Source organism: Canis lupus, chromosome 11 (genome assembly GCF_048164855.1).
Source record: "Canis lupus baileyi chromosome 11, mCanLup2.hap1, whole genome shotgun sequence".
Classification (NCBI taxonomy): domain Eukaryota; kingdom Metazoa; phylum Chordata; class Mammalia; order Carnivora; family Canidae; genus Canis; species Canis lupus.
In genome coordinates, this window is record NC_132848.1 from 8,072,909 (window position 1) to 8,096,563 (window position 23,655).

At 42.6% G+C, this 23,655-nt stretch overlaps 1 protein-coding gene and 1 long non-coding RNA gene across 4 annotated transcripts in view; both read right to left on the reverse strand.

Annotated features, from left to right (window-relative positions):
• PPM1H (protein phosphatase, Mg2+/Mn2+ dependent 1H) overlaps window positions 1-23,655 on the reverse strand; it is a 253,772-nt gene that overhangs the window by 196,550 nt on the left and 33,567 nt on the right. The gene's annotated exons all lie outside the window — the stretch shown is intronic.
• Window positions 2,205-14,964, reverse strand: LOC140642457 (uncharacterized). Its single transcript, XR_012038882.1, has 3 exons — window positions 14,749-14,964; window positions 9,806-9,917; window positions 2,205-6,984 (listed from the first exon to the last, which is right to left on the reverse strand). It is a non-coding gene; the product is annotated as an uncharacterized lncRNA (long non-coding RNA).

The following is a 23,655-nucleotide window of genomic DNA, read 5'->3' on the forward strand; positions in this document are numbered from 1 at the left end:
TTCTTTTATTTAACCTACACATAAGATTCAAGCCTGGAAGAGATCTTATTTTTTCTTGCTTGGAGGCAGCCATTTTGGGCCATATACCCAAGAAGGAGCAAAGACAAGGTTGGAAGTTCTCAGACAACATAGCTAAGACTCTAGAGCAGGAAATTCTAAAAGAGAAGACTGTTCATGAAGCCTAGAAGCCCTAATTAGACAACCCTCCAAAATCATGAATGAGAAGTGAGTGATTTTATGGAAGGTTGCTTATGCACCTTGGAGGATAAGCATTTAGGGAGACTAGAAGGGATGGACAGGCATGCTTAGTCAGGAATCTAAAGGTCAAAGTGAAATGGAGATTAAAGGGATTTTATAGACAACAAAATTGGGCTTTTCGGGGCAGGCTCTTTTGTTAAAATACCACAAATATTTTTATACAGCAAATTAAGGAAGGGCTTTTTCTGGGGTTTGGGGTTCATAGAACTTATAACTTGGCTTTTTTAAGGAAATTTTCTTCAGATAGAAAACAAATGATAAAAAAAAAAACAAAAAAACAAAAACAAATGAGTATTCAAAAGGGAGAATGAAAATCCAAGATTGTAAAAAGATTGTAAAAGCCCAGCTAGCTGGTTCAAAAGGAGGTCAAGTCACCTGGCATGGTTTTACCCTTTATTTCAAAAAAGTTGAAAAAGTTTTGAAAAGTTGGAAAAGTTTATTGCTATTCCACGTTGGTGAAATGTTAAGGAAAAAAAAATCAGGGAAACTGGCCTTTACTAAGGTCCCTGAGAAGGTACCCATGATATTCTTACTAACTGTAAATCGAGGCAGAACAATTTGAAGAATGAATAATAAGCATGTTCAAAGCATGCCAAGGAGCGCCCACCTTGGGGTGGGGCGGGGGCTGACTCATGTCCTGCCTGAGACCTCTTCGCTGAGCCGGACAGACATGATCTCTGACTTGAACGGCAACACACAGGCTAGTTTATCACATTGGGAAAAAGTAGAGGTGAGGGTTAGATTTCCTATCTCCCTGAATCAGGAATCAGTGACCTTTACAAGCTGGAGAAATAACACAGGGAATAAAAAAAGGTCTGAACTTGGGTTGTTAAAAGCAAAGAGTAGGAGAGTAGGAGAGTAGGAGAGTAGAAACTTAGAAGATGCTACTTAATCAAACAACAACAACAGAACCACCTCTGCAGGTTTTAGCAAATAAGCAACCTTAATATGCTTCCACCTTGGGCTCCACTGACCGAGACACAATTTAGAAAGACGAAGGTGCTGATCCACAATCTTGCTCTACTCAAGGCAAACAGGGCCACTTGGTGAATGATGCATTCAGTGCTTTCTGCCGCTGTTAAGGAGTAGGTTGTGTCCCCTCAAAATTCATATATTGAAATCCTAACCTCTCAGTGTGACGGTATTTTGGTGGCAGGGCCCTTGAGCAGTGATTAGGTCATGAAGTTCAAGCCTCATGAATGGGTTTAGTGCCTTTATAAAAGACATCCCTTTCTTCTTGCAGGGAGAGAAGGAAAAGAGTCCTCTATGAACCAGGAAGTGGGACTTCAACAACACTCAAACTGCTTGAGCCTTGATCTTGGACTTCATGGCCTCCTGAACTATGATAAATACATTTTTGTTCCTTAAGCCATCCACTTTATGGTGTTTTTGTTACAGCAGCCTGAACTAAAACAATGAAAGGAGTACAAAAAAATATACAGTGTTAAGTGATCAAGAGGGTAAAATGACCTAAAACTACGTTCCAGGAGAATTAACTCAGGAAAAAGACAACGTGAGTAGGCAAGACAGCTGTCTTGGAACAATATGCTATGAGACAGGTGCATGTAGCCTTCACCTGTAGGTCTTCACAAGGTAGAGCTAGTTCCAAGAACAGAAGCCAGCTATCCAAGGGTGAAACAAGATTGCCTTCAAATCAGAGTTCACGGTCATTGAGGGTTCACAGGGTTTGTGCGTGTGTGGGGTGGGGGTGGGGGGTTGCCGCTTGACAGGAATAATATAGAAAACCCTGATCAGAATCGGATGCTCTGTTGTGTAAGTTTCAGGACTAGTCCCCAGTTGCCTACAGTCATCAAGTCCCATGATGCAACCGTCACCTACCATTTCTTTAGCACATGCTACAGCTGCCTTCAGCATAGGATCTGGACAAGCTTGAGTCAACCCTCATGCCCGTCCTGAGGAAAAGTTTCAATTCTTTTTGCTCCTCCAAACATGCTGTTGCCCAGCTTATTTCTTGCAGTCTCTTAGAAACAGGCGAATGGTGTTCCCTGACCTCAACTACGTATATATTTTGCTCTGATTAGAAATATAGTTTATGCTCAGTCTGAGAGAATCATTCTGGAGGCGTATTCTTGGCCAAGTCTTTTTAAATCTTGGCAGTGTCTTCCTCCCCGGACTTAACACACTGTGTGAGCAGCCTGCTATTATGGGCTGTTCTTATGGCTGTTGTGTCCGCAGATGAAGCGGGCTTCCTGGATGGAACACAGACTGGAAGTCCTATCAGCACATCCTCATGCAGTGGGGACTAGGCTGCCCCCCTCACCTCTGGGGCAGCCAACGCTGTCAGCAGAGTTCTCAGCTCAGCTTCTACGACTGCCCAAGCTGCTTCACCAACCTCATCCCTCACACTACCGATGTGTTCTTAGATTTTTCCTTTCATGAACTCTGACCACTTGTTAGCCTTGGACACACCTGACAGTCTGAAATGTCTTTCCTGCCTCTTTCCCAACACCCTGTTGAGGGGCTCGGTTCACAAGCTCCCTCCCCCATGCTAACGCACCCCACCCTCTTTCACTCTCCCTGGGCATCCATTCCGGTAGAACGAAGGCTTCTTTGGCAATGCTATCATTCCGTCTCTCGCATTTCCAGTTCCTCGACAAGAACTTGCACTAGAGCAGGCTATCAATAAAGTCTGCATGAATGAATAATTTCCAGCTGCTCAGCTCCCCTAAATTTAAGCTCCTAGGACAGAAAGCATTTTGTTCCCAGGTACTGTAGAGTAACAGTAACTACTATCAGTTGAGCTTCCCATGCACCAGGCGTTTTGCTAATGTCTACATGGACTGTCCCCCTCATCTTTCCCAATCACCCATGAGATATATATGATTATTTCCATTTTGAGACGAAGCAAGTGTCTTTATTAAGAATTTGCTCAAGGTTACATTGCTAATAAGCGACCCAGCAGAGGTCCAGTCCCAGACCCATGACCTTAAAACCCTCTATCTGCTCCTGTACCTGTTACAGCCACCAAAGCGGAAGGAACGATTCACACCCACATCCCTGTAGGGTGAAACTGCACAGAACACACCGAACACACAGGAATGGTTAATGGTCTATTAGGCATTAAGTTCCTGGTTAAGACGACATGTTTATTATTTTGTCTTTGCAGGGACACTAGCTCAGACATTTCAAAAGGTGAGGAAGGAAGGAGTATGTCTGATGGATTCATTTTCAAGATCAAAAACTAAATTTTATTTACTTCCCAGTAGCTATTTCCTTTTTTAAAACACTATGCTGAAAGGAGGAAAATGCTCTTCCTCCCCTCCTCTAGCCCATCAGGGTGTCACACACTGTTGAGATGGAAAGATACTCTACTCAGGGCTCTAGCACAGGGGAAACCTCGAAAGGAAATAATAGACCACGGTTAGATGCTCGTTATGGAACAGCTGGTTTCAATTTGATGCTATTTTTGCTTAGTTTAGCTTGTACTCAAGACAGAAGTAGCTGTAACATTTGATGCTTTGGTTTTTAAACTAGGTTTTAAGGAAGCTTCGTGTTCCTAAGGGTCTCAGGGAAGGGTGGTGGCTGGAGGGCAGAGGGTGGAGTTTCAAGAAAGACTTGTTTTGAAATAATGTTCCTGCTGCTTAGAATAAAATAAAAAACTGGAAACCATCACTTTAAAGGTATCTGTGATAAGACTATTTTCTGATTCCCGTCACCTGCGACGGCAAGTTGGTTCTGCTCTGATGGACGCAGACCTTTAGTACACAAGTCAGACCGCAATATATAGGTTTGATCTAGTTCACTTGTACTAACCTCTTGCCCTCCTGGCGGGGCAGGGAAGGAAAATGGACTAGTGTCTCACTACCTAGGAAGTACTTCTTTCACTGTGTCCTGCCCTATCTTCCTCAGTAGGCTGTGAAGGGTCTTCTCGCCTTCTACATAAAATACATATAAATGGGGATCCCTGGGTGGCGCAGCGGTTTGGCGCCTGCCTTTGGCCCAGGGCGCGATCCTGGAGACCCGGGATCGAATCCCACATCTGGCTCCCGGTGCATGGAGCCTGCTTCTCCCTCTGCCTGTGTCTCTGCCTCTCTCTCTCTCTCTGTGACTATCATAAATAAATAAAAATTAAAAAAAAAACATATAAATGCTATGATTAAATTGGGGGTTCAATCCTGGTTGCACCCTACCATATTCTGTGGTCCTTAAAAATGGTATTGATGGCCAGGCTTCTTTGCAGATCGATTAGATTAGACTCCCTGGCGGGTGTGATCCCATCTTGCAAATTTCTGAGCAACACCTCAAAGGACAGTGAGGACAAATTTCTGAGCAACACCTCAAAGGGCAGCCAGGGTGGAGAGCATCTGCACTAGAGGCCTGATGTCCACGTCTGCGTAGGGGTCTGTAAAGCTTTTTTTTACTGCAGGTCTTTAATATGCAAAGCTTATGTGAAAAGACCCTTAGAGAATAAAATCAATCTTACTTAAGCATCCTCATTGATAAAAGGAGAGGAAAAAGAGGTTAAAATGGAACAATTTTACACATACGAAATTATACACAGATACACACATATCTGATAGAATTTAGATTAAGTACAAAAGATTAAGTACAAAAGAGACATCCTCCCAGTAGGGAGCAGACTAGCTGTAAAACACTAAGGTGTTTGTTTGTTTTTTAAAGAATTTGTAAACATCAGGTATGACCAGGATGACTGGGGAGGCAGGGTATCAGGTCCACTTTTCATTTGGCTAATTCCTACCATCTGGGAGATCTCGACTTGTGTTCTTTTTTCTGTGAAGCCTCCTGAGGCCCACGTTTGGATTAGGGGCTTCTCCTCTCTGCCAGAGCCCGGTGGGCATGTGAGTTTGCAATCTCTCACCTGGAAGCAGCACAGAAAAGGCAGGCTTGGTGCACTCCAGGGGGCACCCTCTGACATTAGCACTCCCAGTTCCCTTGCTGCCAGGTCCTCCTCCTCTTTCTCCTCCTCCTCAGATCCTGGATCAGCTGTAAAGTCAGCCTCATGGGATCTCCACCAGGGGACGGAAGGGAACACTGCACCACTCTGCAGGCTTCTGCCCACTAGGCCCTTTCACTCGTCCTTACTCAGCTTCACCCTGGACCGTTTCCAGCTCAGCCTCTGTCTTGGCTCCACTCCCCACCCCACCCCCGCCCCTCTGGGTGCAAACATTCCCTGTTCCAGGCACTCTTCCTGCTGTCCCCACCCGGGTAGTGCAGTCCCTCGGTTCTAACTACCATGCCTGGTTGAGGCTCCACCATCTGCGTCTCCAGCCCAGAGCGCTCTTAAATTCCTGGACCCAGATTTATGAGAACAGATGATCCACAAGCATTTCACAACCCCAGCAGGCCACAGCTGAATTCATCAGCTATTCTCCACCTCAATCTTCCCCTTACAATCCTGATCTTAGTTAATCTAACACAAGGCTTCACCCAGTTGCCTGGGTTGGGAAACTGGGTAAACCATATTCCCCAGAATTTCCTTTCTAGTATGTTCCTGGGTCAGGTGGGCTACAAGGCAGAGTCTCTCCTGAGGGCTGGAGGATTGAGGGGGCACACAGCTTCTAGGACATATATACCCTCCCCCCAAACGATTCCAATGCTAATTTTTTTTTTTTAAGATTTGATAAAGAGAGTGCACATGAGTCCATGAGTGGGGAGAGGGGGCAGAGAGAGAATCTCAAGCATGGAGCCTGGGGGCGGGGCAGGGCTTGATCACAGGATCCTGAGATCATTTCCTGAGCAGAAATCAAGAGTCAGGCATTCAAACCAACTGAGCCACCCAGGTGCCCCTCCAATGCTAGTTTACTGCTGCTGTGAAGGGATTTTGCAGAAGTAATTAAAGTCCCTCATCAGCTGACTTTAAAGGAGGTTATCCTGAGGGAGCTGACTTAATCAGTGAAAGGCACAGAGAGGAAAAAGAGGAAAGGAAAGGTAGGAGGGCAGAAAGTTAGGAGAGGGAAGGAGGGAAAGAGGAGAGGAGGAGCAAGAGGGAAGGAGAGAAGACATTGGGGGGCAGGGGAGTGCAGGGTGAAGAGGAGAGAGGAGAGAGGAGAAGTGGGGGGAAAGAGGCGGCAGGATGGCACCTACCGGGACCCTAGCTTGCCTCGCCAGCCCTCAGGTGCATAAGCCAATCCCTTACATGAAGTCCCTCCCTACGTATGTAGACACCTACCTCCTTCCTACCGGCTCCATCTGCTGCTCTAGTGGAACTCTGATCATCAAGGTGTCCTCTTCCTGCCCTCTCACCTTACCCTGAACCAAGGTCATTCTATCTCCTCCACAGTTCTCTGATTCAGTCCTCCCTTCTCCTTGGACGCTGTCACCACCTGGTTCAAGCTGTTCATCTCTTGCCTGGCAAAATGTGAAGACCACCTAACTGGTCTACCTGCCTCCAGTTTCTCTCCCAGCCAATCCACCCTCCAGCACAGCTCTGCCCAAAAGAAACTGGAGGTGACGGAAATATTCTAGACTTGCACTGTCCAATGCAATAGCCACTAGTCGTATTTGGGTATGAGCCGAAATATAGCTAGTGAGCCTGGGGTACTGACATTTTATTTCATGTGTTACTTTTTTAAGTTTTTACTTAAATTCCAGTTAACTTAGGGATGCCTGGGTGGCTCAGCAATTGAGCATCTTCTTTTGGCCCAGGGTGTGATCCTGGGATCGAGTCCCACGTTGGGTTCCCTGCATGGAGCCTGCTTCTCTCTCTGCCTAGGTCTCTGACAGTCTCTCATGAATAAATAAAATCTTTAAAAAAATAAATTCCAGTTAACACAGAGTGTAATATTAGTTTCAGGCTTACATTACAGTGATTCAACAATTCCACACAACACCCAGTGCTCATCACAACACGTGCCCTCCTTACTTCTCATCACATAGCTCATCCATCTCCCACCCACCTCCCCACTCTGGTAATCATCAGTTTATTCTCAACAGTTACAAGTTTGTTTCTTGGCTTGTCTCTTTTCGTCTTCTCTTTGCCAGTTAGTTTTGTTTCTTAAATTCCGGATGTGAGCAAAATCACATGACATTTTAATTTTAGTTAATTTACATTTAAGTATAAATAGCTACCTGTGGCTAGTAGCCACTGTATTTGATAGCACGGTTCTAGATGACCACAGTTATAGTTCTAAAAATGCAAATAAACATGACATCCTATGAGACAAGTATCTGACAAATAACATTTCTCAAAAAGAAACAAAATGGATCAAATACTAGAAAATGCTCAATATACACAATGAGGGAAGCTGTCTACAGCAGTTATCTCTGCATCTTAAAACTCTACATTTCATTTCAGACCTACTAGGTGCCGGGTGCCCTGCTATAATTTGGAGTAAATCGGACAGTCCTGGTTCTTGCCACTTTAGGAGGGCTTTCCATCTAGATTAATTAACAGCGCACTGCCAGTCTTGTGTGGTGAGAGGCAGAACAGGTGCCAGAGCTGGGTGAGGCAACCAATGCCTGGCCCCAAGGCACTGCAGGGTAGTATCGGAGCCAAGAGGACAAGCAAACCCAAACTGAAAGCAAATAATTCTTCTTTACGGTTTTTTTCTGGCTCGAGTTATTTTTATAATAGGAAAAAAGTCTGACTTTAGAAATACAAGTTTGGTGTCACTTCTATTTAAAAGTTCTTCAGAAATAGGGGCACTCGGCTGGCTCAGTACTGCACGCAGCTCTTGATCTCAGGGTTGTGAGTTCAAGCCCCATGTTGGGTGTACAGATAGCTTAAACTTTTACAAAAAGTTCTTCAGAAACCCTGGACAATTTCCTGAACTCTTCCTCACACATCCCAACCCTCCCACCCCCCTGTGCAGTGTCACACCTCAGGGCCTTTGCACATGGGACTTCTACAGCTTGGCATGCCCACCCTCCACCCCTACCCTGACATTCTCCAGCTCCATCTGCTTGGCAAATACCTATTTACCCTCTGAAACAGCCTGAATGTCTCCTCTGTGGGATTCTTCACTTAATCCCTCATCAAAAAATCTCTGTATTGGGGGATCCCTGGGTAGCTCAGTGTTGGGGCCTGCCTTTTGCCCAGGGCGTGATCCTGGAGTCCCAGGATCGAGACCCACATCAGACTCCCTGCATGGAGCCTGCTTCTCCCTCTGCCTGTGTCTCTGCCTCTCTCTCTGTCATGAATAAATAAATAAAAATCTCAAAAAAAAATCTCTATTATATTTATTTCTATGAGTGACCTCACTAAAACTTACCCACCTTGAAGTTGGGAACTGTTTTTAACATCCAACCCTTAGCCCTCAGCCTGGTAGCACAAAAGAAAAGGAACTTCTACTATTCACGTCTCTTCATCCATCAGGCTCACCTCTGCCTACTTCCAACTCCCCTCCCAGACAAGCCAAGGAGGAGGAGACCCTGCTATTGTGTTCCCTCCAAACACATGACAAGCCGGGCCACCATTACCAGTCATGGGATCAATGAGTCCTATGAAGCAGGACCTCATGCCTCCCAACTGAACCAATGCTGTCCCCATCTCAATACCTCTGGTTCCACGAGGCTGGGTAAATGGATCCACTTGAGGGCTCTCCCACAGTCACACCCACCTAGGCTTGTCCCAACTTTTGAACTGGAAGTAGCAGCCTTTACCCTGACTCAACATGGGGGTGCTAGATGCTTGTGAAGCTTCCAATAAGGTGGCGCTCTGATCCCTGTTGTGGAAAGGCTCCCCAGAGCCTCACAGTGGGGCATGGAGGATTGGCAGGGCACAACTTGGGCATTTCTTGGGCAAATTCCACGGGAACAGCACCTAAGCCCCGCCCCTGATCTGGGACATGAGCAGGACAACAAACCATGTTTGAAAAGACTACGTTGCTGACAGTGAGAATGTACTAGGAATGAGAAGGCCTCAATTCCAATCGTGGCAACAACAAAACCCCTTGTACATCTTTGACCTAACAGTGTAGACCCTGTCATCTGTGAAATGAATGCCCCGGGTATGGGGTCACAGGCATGATTATATGGCAGTTTGAGCATTTTAAAGTATCTCGCCAGCCCTCAGATCAACAATTTACAGGTCAAGAATTAGACCAGATAGGAGGCATTTCTTCACATCACTGCACCCTTCTCAACAGCTGCATCTTGTGCAGATAGAAGAGGTAAAAGGAAAACAAGGTCTAAGGCCATTTTGTAGATTCTCAGTATCCTACTGCAGCCTCTGTGCATACACGACATCTCAGCTGTGGAGGCTCCTGAGACAGAGATGGGACCTAACACAGACAAACTAACCAACACCGAGCCCTAGAGCGGCTCAAGCCAAACACAGTGTTAACATGACAAACTTGAACTCCTTTAAAAAGAAGGAGGTGGGGGGCACCTGGGTGGCTCAGTCAGTTAAGTGTCTGCCTTTGTCTCAGCTCATGATCCTGGGGTCCTGGATTTAAGCTCTGCTGAGCAGGAGCCAGCTTCTTCCTCTCCCTCTGCTCCCCCACCCATGCTCTATCTCAAAAGAATAAATAAAATCTTAAAAAAAAAAAAAATAAATAAATAAATCTTGAACTCAAACATTCAGATGACACCCCTTCCCCCAAATTAGTGAAATGAATTCCCTTACAGACATCTGATTTGCACAAGCTGACTGCTTATCATGAACTATCAGGTATAACTTCATCATGTTGACTCATTAGGAATGAAAGCATTCAGATATCACAAGTTCTGGCTGGATCCTGGAACAGAAAAAGGACATCAGTGGAAAAAAGGCGAAATCCAAAGGAAGCCAATACTTAACAGTGTGGTGCTATATTTGTTTCCTATTCCTACATAACCAACAGATGACCACAAAGTGACACACTGTTACAAACAACTTAAAACGAGACACATGGGATCCCTGGGTGGCTCAGCGGTTTAGCACCTGCCTTTAGCCCAGGGCATGATCCTGGAGACCTAGAATCGAGTCCCACGTCGGGCTCCCTGCATGGAGCCTGCTTCTCCCTCTGCCTGTGTCTCTCATGAATAAATAAATAAAATCTTTAAAAAAAAATTTTTAAACACATAGATAATAATACAATTATAGTTGGGGACTTTAACACCCCTCTCACTGCAATGGACAGATCATCTAAGCAGAAGATCAACAGGGAAATGAAGCTTTTGAAATGACACACTGGGCCAGATGGATTTAACAGATATATTCAGAGCATTCCATCCTAAAGCAATAGAATCCATATTCTTCTCAACTGCACATGAAACATTCTTCAGAATAAATCACATACTGGGTCACAAATCAGGTCTCAGGCAGTACCAAAAGACTGAGATCATTCCTTGTGTATTTTCAGACCAAAATGCTTTGAAACTGGAACTCAATCACAAGAGGAAATTTGGAAAGAACTCAAATGCATAGAGGCTAAAGAGCATCCTACTAGAGAATGATTAGGTGAATCAGGAAATTAAAGCAGAATTTTAAAAATTTGTGGAAAAAATAAAATGAAAACACAGTTGTTCAAAACCTTTGGGATGCATCAAAGGCGGTCCCAAGGCCTTTCTCAAGAAACAAGGTCTCAGATATACACAATCTAACCTTACACCTAAAGAAGCTGGAGAAAGAACAGCAAAGAAAAACCTAAACCCAGCAGAAGAGGAGAACTAACAAAGATTGGAACAGAAATTAATGAAATAGAAAGAAAAAGAACAGATCAATGAAACAAAAACTGGTTCTTTGAAAGAATAAGATCGATAAACCCCTGGACAGACTTATCAAAAAGAAAAGAGAAAGGACCCAAATAAATAAAATCATGAATGAAAGAGGAGGGATCACAACCAACATGGAAGAAATCTAATTATAAGAACATGTTATGCACCATTTTTTGCCAACAAATTGGGCAATCTGGAAGAAATGGATGCATTCTTAGAGACATATAAACTACCAAACCTGGAATAAAAAGAAATAGAAAACCTGAACAGACCCATAATCAACAAGGAAATTGAAGCAGTAATCAAAAAGCTCTCAACAAACAAGAGTCCATAGCCAGATGGCTTCCCAGGGGAAGTCTACCAAACATTTAAAGAGAAATTAATACCTATTCTTCTGAAGCTGTTTCAGAACAAAAAATGGAAGGAAAACTGCCAAACTCTATGAGGCCAGCATTACCTTGATCCCAAAACCAGACAAAAACCCCACCGAAAAGGAGAATTACAGACCAATATTCCTGATGAATATGGATACCAAAATTCTCACCAAGATCCTGGCCAATAGAAGCCAACAGTACATTAAAGGGATTATTCACCATGACCAAGTGGGATTTATACCTGGGCTCCAAGTGTAGTTCAACATCTGCGAATCAATGTGATATATACCACATTAATAAAAGAAAGTATAAGAAACATATGATCCTCTCAATAGATACAGAAAAAGCATCTGACAAAGGACAACTTCCTTTCTTAATACTCTTCACTGTGAAGATGGAAGGGATGGAGGGAACATACCTTGATATAAAAGCCATCTACAAAAAGCCCACAGCAAATATCATTCTCAAAGGGAAAAACTGAGAGCTTTCCTCTAAGGTCAGAAACACAACAGGGATGTGCACTATCACCACTGCTGCTCAAAATAGTACTAGAAGTCTAGCCTCAGCAATCAGACAACAAAAAGAAATAAAAGGCATCCAAATCAGCAAAGTCAAAGTCTCAGTCTTTGCAGATGACATGATACTGCATGTGGAAAACCCAAGAGACTCCACCCCAAAATTGCAAAGGAATTCAGCAAAGAGGCAGGCTATAAAAATCAATGCACAGAAATCAATTTCCTTTCTATACACTAACAATGAAACAGAAGAAAGAGAAATTAAGGAGTTGTTCCCATTTACCATTGCACCAAAACCCGTAAGATACCCATGAATAAACCTAACCAAAGAGGCAAAGATCTGTTCTCAGAAAACTATAGAACACTCATGAAAAATTGAGGAAGACACAAAGAAATGGAAATATATTCCATACTCATGGATTGGAAAAAAAATATTGTTAAAATGTCCATGCTACCTAGAGCAATCCAGACATTTAAGGCAATCCCTATCAAAATACATCAACTTTTTTCACAGAGCCAAAACAAATAATCCTAAAATTTGTATGGAACCAGAAAAGTCTCTGAATAGCCAGAGGAATGTGGAAAAGAAAACCAAAACTGGTGGCATCACAATTCCAGACTTCAAACTCTATTATGAAGCTGTAATCATCAAGACAGTATGGCTCTGGCACAAAAACAGACACACACATCAATGGAACATAAAAGAGAACCCAGAAATCGATCCTCTACTCTATGGTCAACTAATCTTCAACAAAGCGGGAAAGAATATCCACTGGATAAAAGTCTCTTCAACAAATACTATTGGGAAAATTGGACAGCAAGATGCAGAAGAATGAAACTAGACCATTCCCTTACATCTTACACAAAAAAATAGACTTAAAATGGATAAAAGACCTAAATGTAAGACAGGAAGCCATCAAAATCCTAGAGAAGAAAACAGTCAACAACCTCTATGATCTCGGCCACAGCAATTTCTTACTAGACACATCTCCAAAGGCAAGGGAAACAAAGACAAAAATGAACTACTGGGACTTCATCAAGATAAAAAAGCTTTTGCACAGCAAAGGAAACACTCGACAAAACCAAAAGACAACCAACGGAATGGGAGAGGATATTTGCTAGTGACACATCAGATAAAGGGTTAGTATCCAAAAATCTATAAAGAACTTATCAAACTCAGGACACTTGGGTGGCTCAGTGGTTGAGCATCTGCCTTCAGCTTAGATTGTGATCCTGGAGTCCCAGGATCGAGTCCCACATCGGGCTGTCTGCAGGGAGCCTGCTTCTCTCTCTGCCTGTGTCTCTGCCTCTCTGTGTCTCTCTCTAATGAATAAATAAAATCTTAAAAAAAGAGAACTTGTCATACTCAACACCCAATCCCATCAAGAATGGGCAAAAGACATGAACAGACATTTCTCCAAAGACATACAAGTGGCCAAAAGACACATGAAAAAATGCATCACCCAGCATTGGGGAAATACAAATCAAAACCACGAGATACCACCTCACACCAGTAAGAATTGGCTAAAATGAACAAGTCAGGAAATGACAGATGGTGGTTGAGGATGTGGAGAAACGAGAATCCTCTAATACTGTTGGTGGAAAGTACAGCCAGTTTGTAAAACAGTATGGAATTTCCTGAAAAAGTTGAAAATAGAGCTACCCTATGACCCAGCAATTGCACTATCAGGTGTTTACCTCAAAGATACAAATGTAGCAATCTGAAGGGGCACCTGCACCCCAATGTTTATAGCAGCAATGTCCACAATAGAAAAACTATGGAAAGAACTCAGATGTCCATTGACAGATGAATGGTTAAAGATGATGTGAGATAGACACACACACACACACACACACACACACAGGAATATTATTCAGCCATCAAAAAAACCTGAAATCTTGCCATTTGCAATGATGTGGTTGGAACTGGAGAGTATTATGCTAAGTGAAATAAGTCAATCAGAGAAAGACAATTATCATATCTCACTCATATGTGGAATTTATGAAACAAAATAAAGGATCATAAGGGAAGAGAGGAAAAAAATGAAACAAGATGAGATCAGAGCATGACAAACCATAAGAGACAATTATAGGAAACTGAGTTGCTGGACCAGGTGTAGGGGCAGCAAGACAGGGTGACTGGGTGATGGACATTAAGGAGGACACGTGATACAATGAGCACTGGGTATTATGTAAGACTGATGAATCACTGGCCTCTACCTCTGAAACTAATAATACATTATTTTTTTATTTGAGATTTTATATATTTGAAAGAGAAAGAGAGAGAGAACATGAGCAGGGGGGAAGGGCAGAGGGAGAAGCAGACTCCCTGCTGAGCAGGGAACCCAATGCAGGGCTCGATCCCAGGACTGAGATTGTGAACTGAGCTGAAGATAGATGCTTAACTGGATGAGCTACCCTTGGGCCCCACTGGGTATTATATGGGCCCCATATTATATGTTAATTAATTGAATTTAAATCTAAAAATAGATGAAAGAATAAAATATGTTACTAGAACAGTCAATAAAATGGGGGGGGAGGGGACAAGAATTAATTCACCAGATTTCTAAATGTTCATCCCCAAACATTTTACCATTAGTGACAAATTAAGGAAAGCAAAAGCTCATCACAAATATTTCATCATAAAAAATCTTTCAAAATAGTTGTCACAGAGTATTTGGGATTTTATAATCTTCAAATGAGGAAGTTGCCATATCGAGCCATGGTCCTTATATACAGCCTCGGTACTGAGTCTCTCAATCTTAGGCCAGTTCAGTGGCGCCCCTGCCACTTAGGCCTCTGCGCCCCTGTAGAGTCCATCTTCCTTGTTTCTGGTTCAGCTAGTCACTTCCCGGTAGTCAGTCTGCTCTTCCTGTCCCTTTCACCTCCAATCTACTGGTGGGTTGACCTTCCCCTTTCTAAATGTCAATGTGCTCCTTCAAGTCAAAACCACAACAAACCCTGTTTCGGCAGTTCCTGACCTTGATACTGGTGATTCTATCGGATTTGGCACATGACATACTTCTCCCTGATTTTCAATGTCTCAGTTTCTCTGGAATAAGCTCAGCCCCCTCTCTACTGTATCAGGCTCCCTAGCCTTACTTAAGGTTCTGTTTCCCTGTCTCTGGTTACCAACCCCTAACCTAGAGAATCTTGTCTCAAGATTTCACACAAAAAAAGGGACATAATGCAAGGGTAATGAGAATAAAACTACCTGTGTGGTCTGCTAATTCCTAGATTTTACTGGCTTCCGTGGCTGTTACCTTTCTAGTTGTCCCAAGCCACAGACTAAAATGGGAATTACCAGGAGATATTCATGATTCAAAAGTCAGCTCCCTTTGGTAGATTCCCTACTTCTCTGGTTAGGAGTACAAATGAGGCTTTTATCAGGAACATCTCAACTCTTGAAAATACTGCAGAATCTATGCTAAAGCAGTAACCGTTCAACAAAAATCTTTACCCTCTTTGGCCAAAGTTGTTCTTGACAAAAGGATAGCCCCTGATTATCTTTTAGCCAAAGGATATCTGTGGCCAACACCGCTTGCTGTACCTGGATTAACACTTTTGGAGAAGTTGAAACTCAGCTATTTACCTAAGGTCACTGAACAAGCCACTTGGCTTAAGAAAGCGACTCCTGGGGTGCCTGGTGTCTTGGTTGATTGAGTGTCCAACTCGTGGTTTTGGCTCAGGTCAAGATCTCATGGGATCAAGACTCCAGTAGGGCTCTGCACTCAGTGGGGAGTCTGCTTGAGATTCTATCTCTCCCTCTGCCCCTCCCTACCGCACATTCTCGAGTAAATATTTTTTTTAAAAGTGGGGGAGGGGGACTCCTTCAACAAGATCTTTTTCTGGCTTCTATGATTTTTATTGGCTTGAGTCTTGGGAACCATGACTCCAAAGTGCACTCCAGACAACGGGAATTATCCAGCTTAGAACAGTCACAGTAGTCTCCCTTGCACATGTACTCTCTCAAATGCTTTAAATGCATGTTTACAGCCACTAACTACCAAGTATATGGTCCCCCAACACTGGAAAGTCAGAAAAGGAATGAAGAAAACAGCCAAAGTGGACCTCAAGTCATGACCTGTGAATACCAGAGAGGATCACCAAAAACCATGAGAGCTTCAGAATGACAGCTGGGAGGGGTGCCCATGCTTTAAATTTTTATCACCTCTCTCAGTGAAGCTGAGCATCTGATCAAAAGTGGGGAATTGTTAAAAATAAAGTCACTTGTGCTATGTGCATGCCACCAAACCAAGTTACAACCTCTCCCAAGAGTGGAAGAGTGGAATCTTAAACCAGTCAATCTCAAATCACCTGATCAGCACAAGTGAAGTAAGCCGCTTGACAGGACCCCTGCCACCTCTGTGAAGGAAGGTGGCCTTGCCTGCAACAATTCACTATTTGACAGTAACTTCCTTGTCTGGCCCCCTTCTACCCATAAAAGTCTTCCATTTTATACAGCTCTTTGGGGCTCCTTTCTATCTGCCAGGTAGGAGGCTGCCAATTCATGAATCACTGAATAAATCCCAAAAGATCTTCAAAATGTACTCAGTTGAATTTTGTTTTTTAACACAAAGGTGAGGACAGTGCTCCAGGCTAGAGGGGATACCAGAGAATCCCGAAGCGGAAGTAGGTTTAGTGTAGTCAAGAAACAGAAAGGAGATGTGGGGACCCAAGGCAAGCAAGCCCAAGATGGGTCACTTTGGTATATTATTTCATTTTTTTAAAGATTTTATTTATTAATTTGGGGGGGGAGAGAGAGAGAGATCACGAGATCACAAGCAGGGGGGAAAGCCCCATGTGGGACTCGATCCCAGAACCCTGGGATCATGACCTGAGCCAAAAGCAGACATTTAACCAACTGAGCCACCCAGGTGCCCGGTATACTGATTATTTTAACTAAAAGTTACTTAAGAGACAACCTATGCAAGTAGGGCACTCAGGCCTTCCTCCTCTGTCTCCCCAGAAAGCAGGAAATTAATCTCCCATCTGAGATTCATCTGTCTTGTGTAAATTCAAGTCTAGTCTAGCTAGAAGATCTGACAGTAGAGAAGAAATTTTCCCTCCCTTCAGAAACCAGTGTGACTGGAGCCAGTCAGCCTCTAAGGCGGGTCAGGCTCCATACAGGAAGCCTGGAAGCCACTGATGGGATGACACAATCTAATTAACATTTGTAATGATCTGAGAACAGAATGAAGAAAAGGTGGTTTGAGTAGTTGCAGGAAAACAAGTAGGAAGTTCTATTAGGAGTCCAGAAGAAGGAAGTCAAGCACAGTGAAGATGGAGAGAAGGGGATGAGGATGGGATTTATTATAGATGTAGAGCCAAAAGAATGTGCTAGTAGGGGGAGAGTGGTGAGGGAAAGAATAGAGCGCAATGCCTCAGTGTTTGACTTGATTACCCAGGCAAATGGCGTGCCATTTACTGATATTTATAAAATGGAAGGAGGGACAGGGTTTAGGAAAAAGGGAACAAAGGCACTGAAACCAAGAGTTCTACCCATGAGGAGGAAGCCAGTGGTTGTCAAGAGGTTGTTTCTTTAAGGATCTGGGGCTCCGGCCTGGAGAGAGTTGGCAGTCATCAGCCAACGTTCACAACATTCATATGAACGGCATCTAGAGACAATGGAGTAGAAGGACTAGAACCTAGAACCCAGCTCTGGTTGATCAAAAGAGGAAGAGCCAGCAAAGAAAATTTTTGAAGCAACATCTCAGTGAGGGAGAAGAAAATTAGGAGGATATTACTGGAGAAGCCAACACAAGAACAGAAGGTTTCAAGGAGGGAGTAAGCCACTGAGCCACGTACTGTTAAGCCAGTCATGTAGGGACTGCTGTTTTCGCAACATGGAAGTCAACAGGGAGGTTATGAAAAGCAGTTTCAAAGGCAAGCTAGAGGGAATCCAAAGAAGGGTAGAGAGAGAAGAGAATGAAATATAAGTAGAATCAGGACTCACAATTTTTGAGGCACTTATTATTTCATTTAATTCCCACAATTAATGCCACTTCACAACTAAAACATTACTTACCTAAAATCTTACAAGCGATGCAAGTGGATACAGCCAGGATTAGAAACCCACAAAAAGATTCCAGAGCCCATATGCTTAAATGCTAATGCAGAATTTCAGGAGGTTGAATATGATATGAAAGAGGGTTTGGACTAACCTATGCCCATGGTTTTCAAACTAAACTGCCCAGAAGCTCTAGCAACGCCTCTTTAGAACGATGGTGCCAACTGCTGACAGGTGTATGCCTGGCCATATACAGTCTTAACCTACATCCATTCCGGAGCTAGAATTTCAAAATTTCAAGATCACAATGTTCTCAATATTGAAGACTCATTGTTGTCAAGATATAAATTCTTCCTGACTTGATCTATAGATTCAATGCAATCTCAATCCAAATCCTAGCAAGTTATTTTATCAGCATCAGCCAAACTGATTCTAAAGTTCATGCAAAAGACCCAGAGCAGCCAACATAATATTGAAGTAGAAGAACAAAGTTGCAAGACTGACACCATCCAACTTCAAGACCTACTAAAAAGCTACAACAGTCAAGATAACGTGGTATTGGAGAAAGAACAAAAAGTAGATCAATGGAACAGAATAGGCAGACAGATGTAGACCGACATAATCAACTGATTTTTGACAAAGGAACAAAGGTGACACAATGGAACAAAAATGGTCTTTTCAACAAATGGTGCTAGAACAACTTCACATCTCCCTGCAAAAAATGAATCTAGAGCCAGAGCTTACATCCTACACAAAAATTAACTCAAAATGGATCACAGACCTAAATGTAAAATACAAAACTATAAAACTCCTAGAAGTAACAGAGGAAAAAAATGTAGATGACATTGAGTTTGGTGATGACTTCTTAGATATAAACCCAAAGTCATGATCCATGAAAGAATTGGTAAGCTGGACTTTATTAAAATTTAAAATTTTTGCTCTGCAAAAGACATAGTCAAGTCAATGAGAAGACAAGCCACAGAATGGGAAAAAATATCTGCAAAAGATGTATCTGTAGAGACATCTATCATTCAAAATATACAAGGAACACTTAAAACTCCCTAACAAAGATAGTATTAAATATTTATTTTCATATATATAATAAAAACAATCTGATTCTAAAAATGGGCCAAAGACCACAATAGACAACTCACCAAAGAAGATAAACAGATGGCAAGTAAGCATAAGAAAAACTGTTCCCCATCATGTGTCATCAGGGAAATGGAAATTAAAACAATGAAGATACCAGTAAGCGCTTACTGGAATGGCCAAAATCCAGAACACTGACAACACCGAACACTGGTGAGGCTGGAAAGCAACAGGAACTCTACTCATTGCTGGTGGAAATGCAAAATGGTACAACCACTTTGGTAGCCAGTTGGGTATCTAGTTACAAAACTAAACATACTCTTATCATATGATCCAATAATCACAATCCTTGGTACCCAGTGTAGTTGAGAACTTAGGCGCAACCAGAAACCTGCACATGATGCTTGCGGTGGATTTATCTGTAAGTGCCAAAACACAGAAGCAACTACCATGTTCTTGTGTAGTGAGGAGTTAATGGTGGCACATACATAATGATGGAGTATTACTCAGTGCTATAAAGAAATGAGCTCTCAAACTGTGAAACGATATAGAGGAACTTAAACACTTATTATTAAGTAAAAGCAGCCGACCTGAGTATCTTTGGGTCAGTCCAACTATATGACATTAAGAAAAGGCAAAACTATGAAGAAAGACAGTAAGATCAGTGGTCGCCACGGGTTGGGGGAGGGATGAATTGGTGGAACACAGAGGGTTTTTGGGGTAGCGAAACTATTCTGTAGGATACTTTAATGGTGAATACATGATACACTTGTCAAAACTCACAGAATGTACAATACCAACAAACTACGGACTTTCGGGGTGACAATGCCATGTTAAGTTCATCAGTTATAACAGATGTCCCACTCTGGTGGGAGATGTTAAGAATAGGGGAGGCTGTGCATGGTTGGGGCAGAGAGTTCATGGGAAATCTCTACCTTCCTCTCAGTTTTGTGGTGAACTGAAAACTGCTCTTAAAAATAATGTTTGCGGGGCTCCTGGGTGGCTCAGTGTTGAGCGTCTGCCTTTAGCTCAGGTTGTGGTCCTGGGATCGAGTCTCACATCAGGGTCCCCACGGGTAGGCTGCTTCTCCTCTCTCGGTCTCTCATGAATAAAATCAATCAATAAAAGTTTGCTTTAAAAAAAAAATATCAAGTTTCTTGGACATTTACCTCCTACGGGTATTGTTATAAAAACAAGGAGGATGAATTTTCAGCAGTCCCTGAAAGGTAAATAGCCAACAAGGTAAGGCTTCACCTTACCTTGAAATCTTTCAATAGTTATTCATGGAAACTACACAATATACTCAGCACTTACTGATTAGCCGGGGATAGATGATCTACACGTATGAAAAGGCAAGATAAACCTAACAATTTCTTAAAGACTTAGCTGTTTGGAATTCGGAGCTTACTTTTTCATAGAAGGGATGTAAGTGCTTAATCTGTTCTTATTATACACTCTGAGAGAGTGCATTTTGAAATGCATGTTGAACACCTAAACTGGAAACTCCATGAAAGCAGCAACTTTAGGCGCAGTGCCCAGCACATATCTATGGGGCCTAAGATGCAATGTGCCATCTGTTTGCACACTAAGAAAAAAAATGCCACCAAGTAAACTAAAACAGAATGCTTTCTTGTCACTTAGAACTATAATTATTGCAAAAGCTTTTAGATAATTATATTTCTCTTCTCTCTCTCATACACCTATATTTAAAAAAAAAAAAGAAAATATACTGGTTAAGCTATTCCTAACACATGTTCACAGGCCAACTTTGACTTTTTGGGTCACTTTAACTCAGTTGATGTCCATATTTTTTCCATCTGATACTCTACTGTTGTCTCTGAGACATCCTTTCGGCAGCCAGACATTCAATATGCCTGATTTAAGGCTGGTACTTTTCGTTCTTACCAGGTGTCACAAAAGAAGGTTCTAATGTCTCTAGAGAACTCTTCCTTGGGAATTGTTTCACAGCTTATGATTAAGTTATAGTCGCAACTTCCAGCCATTGGCAATTGTGGGAAATATCACAGCAATAACTGTTTTTCATAGCCCATGCTTGATCTCTTCAGCACTTTTAACATCCCAGAAAAATCTCAGAGCCTTTTCAAGAATGCTTGAGTTCTATCATCACTTCCTACCTGTCTAAACTCAATTTTCCCCCAAATCACAAGTCACCAGAAAATAAGCAGTTACAGTTCTAGGTTGGCAGAAAGTTTGATTAATTGGTGTCCTACGCCTCAACAACAGTCCTGTACAACTTATGAATTGGACACAGCAGGCGCTTATTGCTTTGAAATACCTTTCCTCTAGTTGAAGGATGGGATTACTGATTTCTCCTATTCTCAAATTGCCTAATTTATCACCTAGAAGGCAATACTTTTGCTGTAACTCTGTAACACAGCTTCAGCTACTTCTCTTCTGTCTCAAGTCCCCCAAAACTCTTGGTTATTTGCAAAACAATGGTAACTAACCATGCTTATTCCTCCAATAAAAATTTGCTTCACTAATACTAAATTTACATCGTGTTCCTGTGTTTTTATGACTTTTTATGTGCAATACTTATTTTAGTGTTGAATTGTGATTTTTTTTTAACGATTGTTTATTTGAGAGAAAGAGAGAGAGAGAGAGAGAGAAAGTGCACACGGGAGCATAAGAAGGAGGGAAAGAATCCCAAACAGACTCCACACTGAGCACAGAGCCCAACCTAGGGCTCAATCCCATAACCCGAGATCATGACTGGAGCCAAAAGCCAAGAGTTGGACACAACCCACTGAGCCACCCAGGAGCCCCATGAATCAGGATTTAATATTTCTGAGTATCTTTCATATGAAATTAACTTGGACCTGTGTATTACCAACAATATGAACACAGTTGCTATGTCCACATCTGCACGATCCTGGATGACAACAATGCATCAGTGCTATCTAGCCAGTGGTGTTAAGATGACATCCTGATTTCAGAGATATTAAAACATGAGAAACGTATACCTCAGAATCAGTGGAACAGTGTCTGAGGCATAAGTGAATACTCCTATGTGAAGAATCATTTCCAAAGATGAACACCAGAAAATGCTTTCTTCCTTGTGTCTGCATGCCAATCCTCTGATCAAGAGATATTCATTTCCTCACAACCCTCTTAAATCTAGATTGGCCTTGTGGTTTGCTGTCATTAATAGATCGTGGCAAAACAGCCTGGGTCCCTGCTGGATTGCCCAGCCTAGCAAATAGCCTCACTGTAAGTCTCCCCCTGCTGCTTCAACCCACTATTCCCCACAAGCAAAAGAGCTACACTGTGTAGCACATAATTAGCCTTAAATGGGAACAGGCCACTTCTGCATTTCCTTATCTATGGATTTATAATGGACACAAGATGCTTCCAAGGTTGATTAAATATTATAGATGTCGGAAATGAAAATAAACTCTATTTTCTCTTTAAAATTGATCTGCTTATCAAGGCAATGTTTTCTAAGTTAATTAAGTATGGAGCAGAAAGTCCTCCACGCAGACAGTTTTGATTCATTCTTAATTATGAATGCCCACTTATGCTCTCCAAGTGGGCAAAAACAAAGTGTGAGGAGATACAGGGGAAAAAAAAAGGCAAGGAGGAGTTAAAAACACACCACTTCTGTTTCTGTTACTTTAAAATTTATCAAATATCATAAAACGGCTTAAAAAATGTCTCCCTTTGTGGTGGTTTTCAAAACAGCACATACACAAATCATAGCATACTTATTAACTTAATTTGATCCTCTTTGTCCTTACATGTTGCTAAGAGACTGTCTTTTTCAAGGCTCAAATACGCAGATTTTTCCAAATTTAGAAAATGGGAGAACTTACAAGGAAGCTTCAAAAATGCAGCCAGTCAGAAGTAAAAATGTATTTGGTAATGATCAACCCACATTTCTCCAAACAACTTCCTGCAACGTGTGGCTGAGCGCCCGAGTAACTCACACAAACTTAATTCACCGTCTCAGGTTATGTAGCTTGAAGTTTGCCCACATGAACACACAGGAGAGCCCTTCCCTTCCTTCCTACTAAAGGGGAAGGGACGTGAGAGCTGACCTTCGACTTCAGAGGTCGAAGACAATTCAGAGGCCGCGAAAAGGCTTCGTGTCCGTCGAGATTCTGACGAGCATGTGCAGTGCATGTTGACCTGTTGACCGCGCCGAGGGGTAAACCCCACCCAGACCATCAGCCTGTGGAGCAGGGATAGAGGTCACCTTTTAGCAGCAAATCACGCCGTAACTAATGTTCTCGTTCCTTAATTTAGAAGTCAGGCCACACAGCACATCGGATAGTTGAGCATGTATGTTAAAGGATCACGGTGGTGGCCACAAAAGACCGTATTCTTTCCCGTGAAACTTTCCCGGTGCACTTAGGTGTTTGCTTACGGGCTATCACTGCACAACAGGAAGCCCCGTGCAACAGGAGGTAACCGGTGCCCCTGACAACTGAGGATCAAAAGACCCCAACACAACGGACATTAGAACGTAGATGGATGGAGAGATGAGGAGTTTGCAGGAGGGCGATAGACAAATCTTGAGGGTGCACCCTTCCCTTTAAAAAGGCCTCATCTAAAGGAGAGGAAAAAAAATGGGAAATATCAGAAAGGGAGACAGAACATGAGAGACTCCTGACTCTGGGAAACGAACTACGGGTGGGGGAAGGGGAGGAGGGCGGGGGGAGGTGACGGGCACTGAGGGGGGCACTTGACGGGATGAGCACTGGGGGTTATTATATATGTTGGCAAATTGAACACCAATAAAAAATAAATTAAAAAAATAAAAAAAATA